Genomic DNA, 6,599 nt, shown 5'->3' with positions numbered 1-6,599 from the left:
TCTGTCTTCAAGAGCTGGGTTCCATGCTCCTGCTGTGGGCTCCAGGCCATCCTTCATTTCCTCTACCTTTTCGTCACATGATGCCTTGGGGATTCAAGCTCCGAATCAAAGAGGACTGACTAGCTTAGAGGGTGTATGTGTACACCACAGAGTGGTTCTGCTTGAACCACGGACTGACGGATACATGCTCTGAAAAAGACAGACAATGATTTGAGGAGAACCAGATGGACACGCTGTTCTTCCTGGACTGCACAGCTGAGGACACAAGGAGCCTGTAGCTGCTGGTCATCCCTATCCCTTCCTTGGAGAAAGTAATCTCTCTCTCTACCTCAGCATGGAAGCTAAGGGGTAAAACTTGAAACTATATTCTATCTTGATTTCTGATGTTGAGCTCTAGTCCTAGTGCAAGACATGGGTCTATTATAGAAGTCACAGTGAAAAGGTGACACTTGGATAAGTTTGAATAGGGAAGAAAACAGGACCCTGGAGATAAGTGAATTCAGATTAAATATGACAACCAAAATATTTAGTTATGCGGTCTTTACTAAAAATATGTTTTTAATCTACATGAAAAGCACAGTGTATTAAATTTAGCATCTAATAGAGTCCTTATTGAGAAAACAGAGTATTTAAATCAGGTTCATCATAAAAGATTGAGGCTATGCACAGTCTAAGGCTCATTCTTGAGTGTGTTGCCGAGAATAAAGAGTATTTCTGACTCTGGGTTTGGATACTCTGCAATGCTCTTGCTTCCACAGGACGCATATGCTACTGGAGGGGAAAAAATAGCAATTTAAACTGCTGACAATATTTACGCATTTCCTCTGTGCCTCTGGGTGCCTGATCTCACCATTAAAGTGACTCAGTGACTTGGAAGACAAGGGAGAATGTGAATGTAGCTCCACTTTATAATGAATTCGAAGAAAACTGAACTTTCCTTCTTGCAGCTCCAGCACTTTGGGGGACTCTGACTGACTGGTGGGAAGGGGAAAGGAGCCTTGGGGGTGGTTGCGAGTCCTCAGTCCTGGTTTCTAGAAGGGTGTTTTGAAAGAAAGAGCTTGCTTTGGGCTTGAGGTAGAGAGAAGTGCTCCCTTCCTCTAGTCTCTGACCAGCTTCTTTGAGCCCGCCATTGGCCTACCATTTTGGATTAACCAGGATATCAGGTTCCTTTTGAACATCAAACTAGGCCTGAGCTCATGAATTAGAGGACCACACTTTTCTGAATTAAGTTTTGCCTGGTGAATTTGTCATTTCTTCAAAGGGCTGAACTGGGGTGGCTATGTTTCCAGGAGAGGGCAAATGAGGTGTGTCAAGTTTCAGACCCCTGACCTCTGTTGTATCTTCTGCCAACAGCCTGCCCCGTACATCTTAACTAGCCTCAGCATGTGTCTTCCCCTTGCAGCAGCAACTAGGTGATTTCCTCACTGAGGAACTGATTGTTTTCACAGAATTCCTTTCTAGTCCTACAGTTCCAGACCTGTTCTGTCATTTCACTCATCACTGGAAACCAGCCTTACTCCAAGGTTTCAAATGCCCCATCTCAATTGCAGTGCTGAGGACTTACATCGATTAGATGCCTACTATGAACAGACAATGTGGTAAACATTTAACATTCATCATCCCAATTCCCCAAATAATCATATGGGAAAGTCATTATGATCCCCATTTTGCATGTCAGAAAATGGAGCATGGGTGGGAATTCCAGACCTGGAGACTCTGTGAACTCTGGAGCCAGAATTCAGGTTTTATTGGTTACCACATCTCTACTCAGCCTCTATGCTTCTTACCTGCTTTGTTCAAATCTTCATTTCCCCACTGCCTGTCTGTTACAGACACAGAACAAAGCCCTGGATCTCATTTCGACTCTAACATGACTTCCCTTAAGCATTTTGTTTCAAGGCTGACCACAATTCTGTACACGAGCATCTCAATTACAGTGCCCTTGAGAGGTGCACTGGCAGCTTGCTTTCATCTTGACCATAACTAATCCCAGGAGAGGAGAAACAGGCCAGACATGGCCGGAAGTAGTCTCTGAGACATTGCTTTAGACAAAACTGGCAGAGTAACCTTTAAAAGTACAATCAGTTCTCATAAGTGGGTCTGGGACCCAAGTGAAATAGAATTCAAAATATAATAAGGATAGGACTGTAAAAGAATCGTGGAAACTGCTGTGTTTCTGTAGTCAGGTCTCTGGAAACCCATTAAGTGGATTGAGGTTCAACTCCAGGCAGTGGCGGAACACTCAAAGTTTGCTCTCCTTTCATCTGCTCTTCACCTAGCCATCCTCCCTCAAAAATTTCCTGAGTTCAATCTGTTCCATGCTGTCCTGAGGACAATGGAACCCCTACCCCCCTAAGGTGTATGTACTGGTAGGAGAGATAATGAACGAGGCACTCAATATGTATGTGGTAGGCAAAGTTGTGGGTTACGAAGCGACGAGAAAGTGGCTGTACATTGTAGCACATGCCCTCTAAGCTAGACCCAGAAGGCTGCTCTGATGAAGTCAGGTTTAAGCAGACACCTGAGAGGATTGGGGGAGTCAGTGTGTGAGGAAAAGATTCCCTACAAGAAACAAACATACTAAGGCTGGAGCACACATTATCTCTTTCAGGAACGTCTAGAGATCAAGGCATCCAGAGTGGGTGAGCAATGGGCTGTATGTAGAGCTGGCCAAGGGGAAAGACAAACAGTGGGGTCAGGTTGTAGTCTTTCATCCCCAGAGTCACAGATGGTATAGGGACGATGGAAGGGAACGGTGTACTGACACACCACTCAGCTTGCTACTTCATGGAGTCACCGTGATACAGTGGGGACAGTGGACAAAGGGGACAGAATGTTAAGAGAAAAACAAGAATCTGAAGATCCTGTGCTTATGTAAGCAAGGAGAAGGGTGACTTGGGAGCCCATGGGTAACTGGAACACCAGTGCTAGTGTTGCTGGTCTGCATGGGCAAGGGGTGAGGCTTAATGAGTGGCAGCTGCCAGAAAGTCTTCCTCTCTTCACATGCTTCTTCCTATCCAAGGGTTCCTCACAGTTTCCTTGGACCTAGAATGGCCCTTACGCTTGAGTTACTTTGACCAATACCAGTAGACAGTGCAATAGTATGGCATCTCTAAACTCATCTTTTAAAAAGCCTGGAAGCTTCCAAATACCCTCTGGGGAGTTTAGCTACCATGTAAAGATGTTAGGTGTATGCTATGGAAGGAAGGCATACCAGTGGGGAGTAGAGACAAGGGAGAAATCAGAAGGGTAGGTGAAAAAAGGGAAGAGACAAGAAGACAGGCTGGCAGATAGGTCAAGTATGTGAAAGAATTCTGCACAGTGGAGAGAAGCATTCTTAGATTTCCATCCAAGTTTAGTTGCTGGGTGAATCAAGATATGTGAGTGACATCAGTTCATGCCAGCCAATCAGAGCAGAAGAACTGTCCACTGAACCCTGCCTAACCCTTAGACTGTGAAGCAGTTTAAGCTGTTTGGTTAGGAGATGGTTTATTGCATTACAATAGAGCTGTTGATGTCATTATGCCTAGCTCACAAATTGGGACAGATAAATTATAGCCACTGGACCAATCTGCTTGTGACTTTGTTTTGTAAATAATGTTTATTGAAACACAGCCAAGCCTATGTTTTGAAACACTGCCTACTTGCTTTCACATTACGTGGCAGTGTTGAGTAATTGCAACCAAAAAGTATACATGGCTAACAAATACTGACATACTTAGGATTTTTTTTTCTGAAAATTTCCCTTCTTAGATGGCATGTCTCATGTAGCTGGCTAAGATCACTAATTAGTAAGTACTCAGGCCAGGACTCAAACCCAAATCTGTCTGGTTTTTATGTGATTCATAGTTTGCCATCTCGATTCTAGTTCTGAAGGGTAAAGACCTGAGAACATTTTATTGGTCTGGGCTAGTGCTACAGTTTTAAAGCTTGTCATTCCTAAAACTTATGTTGAAATTTGGTTGTTGTAATAATGTTAGAAGATGGAATTCTCAAGAAGGGAGAGGGCCATGAAAGATTAGCACCATTTTGAGAAGACGATCTAAGGCCCTGGTTTGCCTTTGTGTTGTTTGCATCCTACCACAGTATGGCCATTCAATGATACTGACAAGCCTACAGAACTGTGAGACAGTACGTTTCTGTTCGCTATAAGCTCTCCAGCCTCTGGCATTCTGTTTTACAGGAACAGATCAGGACATACAGGTCAATAGAGTTATGTGAAGATATTATTATTTTACTCTTGGGGAAGGAAGTGAAGAGAGTTGGCTCTTCATCTTCTCCTCATCCTTTTCTTTTCTCCACTAGAATACTCAACGTCTTACAAGTAGACTGAGTCAAACAGAAGGCAGTCTTCGGGACTTGAAGATAATGCAGAGGATCTAGAACAAATAATAAGTAAGGAATATGAAAAATTTAAAGAAGTACAGAAAGGAACATACAGAAAACGTGGGATAGCAGGAAAAATGAACCAAAATTTAGAATTATAGGCACAGATGAGATAAAAGAATCTGAGGTCAGTGACAAGATCATAGTAGAAAACGTCTCCAAACTAAGGAAAGGCATGCCCCTTCAGACACATGAAGCACACAGAACAGTAAATAGACAAGGCCAGAAAAGAAAATACTCAGAACATACCAAAACTAAAACAGTAATTATATAGAACAAAGAAAATATATTGAAACATGCATGAAAATTTAACCATGTCACATATAATGGAAAATCCATCAGAATAAAAACTGGTTTCTCAATGGAAACTTTGAAAGCCAGAAGAGCATGAAACAATTCATTCTATGTCTTAAGAAAATCACAACAGCCAGCCTGGAATAATATACCAAGCAAAACTATCCACTGTAGTCGAAGGAGAAAAGTATCTTTTCTACCAATGTAAATGGCAAAAAAAATTATACCCAACAAACCAAACCTTAGAAAAATTCAGGAAGCAATTTTTTTGAGCTGAAGAGAGGATGGATTATACTGAGAAACTGTGGAAATAAATACAAAGCCATCATTGTACAAACAACAACACCAAAACCCAACAACACAATAATACACACACAACACAATTAACATACACACTTCAGTTATAACTTTAAGTATTAATGGTATCAATTTTCCACTCAAAAATTACAGGTTAGAAGAATATATCAAGAAAAAAATCCACCTGTCTGCTGTCTAAGATAACTTTAAAATTTATACAATTTATCTTTAAAAATAGGTATCATCTTATAGAAAAATGATGGATAAATGTACTACCATCAAATGGGACCAGGAAGCAAGCAGACATCAATATTCTAATATCTGATGAAAGAGATTTCAAATACCAAACAGAAGAGATAAAGAGTGACTCTTCTTTCTAGTCAAGGGAACAGTTAAATATAAAATGATCCTATCCTAAACATATACACATCAAAATCTGTTTCACAATATTTCACATAAAAACCACTGTATATAAAAATACAGGCTTACACTAACTCATTAATAGTAGCTAATTTCAACACTCTACTCTCTCCAATTGACAGCTCATTTGGACAAATAATAGAGAATCATCAGAATCAATGGCACCATATATCAAATGGATCTAACAGATATCTACAGAATATTCTACACAAACACCCAAGATTATACATTCTTCTCATTAGTACACAGACTCTTCTCTAAAAAAATGACAACAGTCTGAGACACAAAACAAATCTTTAAAAATTAAAAAATAATCAAAACAACTCTGTTTATCTTATCTGACCATAGTGCTATTAAACTTCAAATTGATAGTAAATAAGTCAGGAGTAAACACCCAAACTTATGGAGATTAAACAAATTACTGAATGATCAGTATGGGTCAAAGAAGAAATCAAATCAGAAAGTGGTTGGTTGTTCCCATGACATACATGCCACTAGTGCACCACGAGGCACATCTTACCTGTCTTTTCATTACTGTACCTGCGGTTCTCACAGATAAACTGATCATTGCTTTTCTCTTGGTAGCATACAAAGCACCTTCTAATCCTATGACAGTTATCCAGGAAGATGAAGCTTCCAGATGAAAAACAGTTCAATTTATCCATGTCCTACATTACTCAAACTTGTGCTCTCCTCAGCAATGGTGTCTTACTGTTGAATTCTGGACGGTACCCAAGAGTAGGTCATAACCTGTGATGTTTGCAGGAGGGTCTATGGGACCTCACTAGCAGCAATTTCAAAAGAGATAGCCCATCCTGGCCTTGGATGTTTTATCTGCTTGGCTGTGTTGTCAAGGATGGGTACTGTTGCCTCGTTATAGAGTAACTCCATTGAAACTGTCTTCATGCCTTGGGAAAGCATCATCAGTTGAGAAGTCAGGTCTTCAAAGATGGTCACATTGTCCTAGGTGCTTGGTCCCTAAACTGTAACACCATGTTTAAACTTTCAATTTTCCGATTGATTTATGCACCTCACGTATCCAGAGCAAAGCATACCCTAGAAGCTTGATACAATCACTTCTTCTAGAATCTCTATGGGTGAACATTCTTAACACATACTTTCTGATGTGGAAATCTCATGGAGTCAAAGTCTCATGGAGAGCAAGTGGCAGAAACAGGATTTGAATGCAGGCTGCTTGTACA

At 40.8% G+C, this 6,599-nt stretch overlaps 1 long non-coding RNA gene across 1 annotated transcript; it reads right to left on the bottom strand.

The window, feature by feature from the left end:
• Positions 1-4,208: 4,208 nt before the first annotated feature.
• Positions 4,209-6,599, bottom strand: LOC120100060 (uncharacterized). Its single transcript, XR_005499754.2, has 2 exons — positions 5,918-6,599; positions 4,209-4,379 (listed from the first exon to the last, which is right to left on the bottom strand). It is a non-coding gene; the product is annotated as an uncharacterized LOC120100060 (long non-coding RNA).

This window comes from Rattus norvegicus, chromosome 1 (genome assembly GCF_036323735.1).
Source record: "Rattus norvegicus strain BN/NHsdMcwi chromosome 1, GRCr8, whole genome shotgun sequence".
Lineage (NCBI taxonomy): Eukaryota > Metazoa > Chordata > Mammalia > Rodentia > Muridae > Rattus > Rattus norvegicus.
Note: the sequence above shows the minus strand (reverse complement) of the source record. Positions and strands in the feature narration are given on the sequence as shown.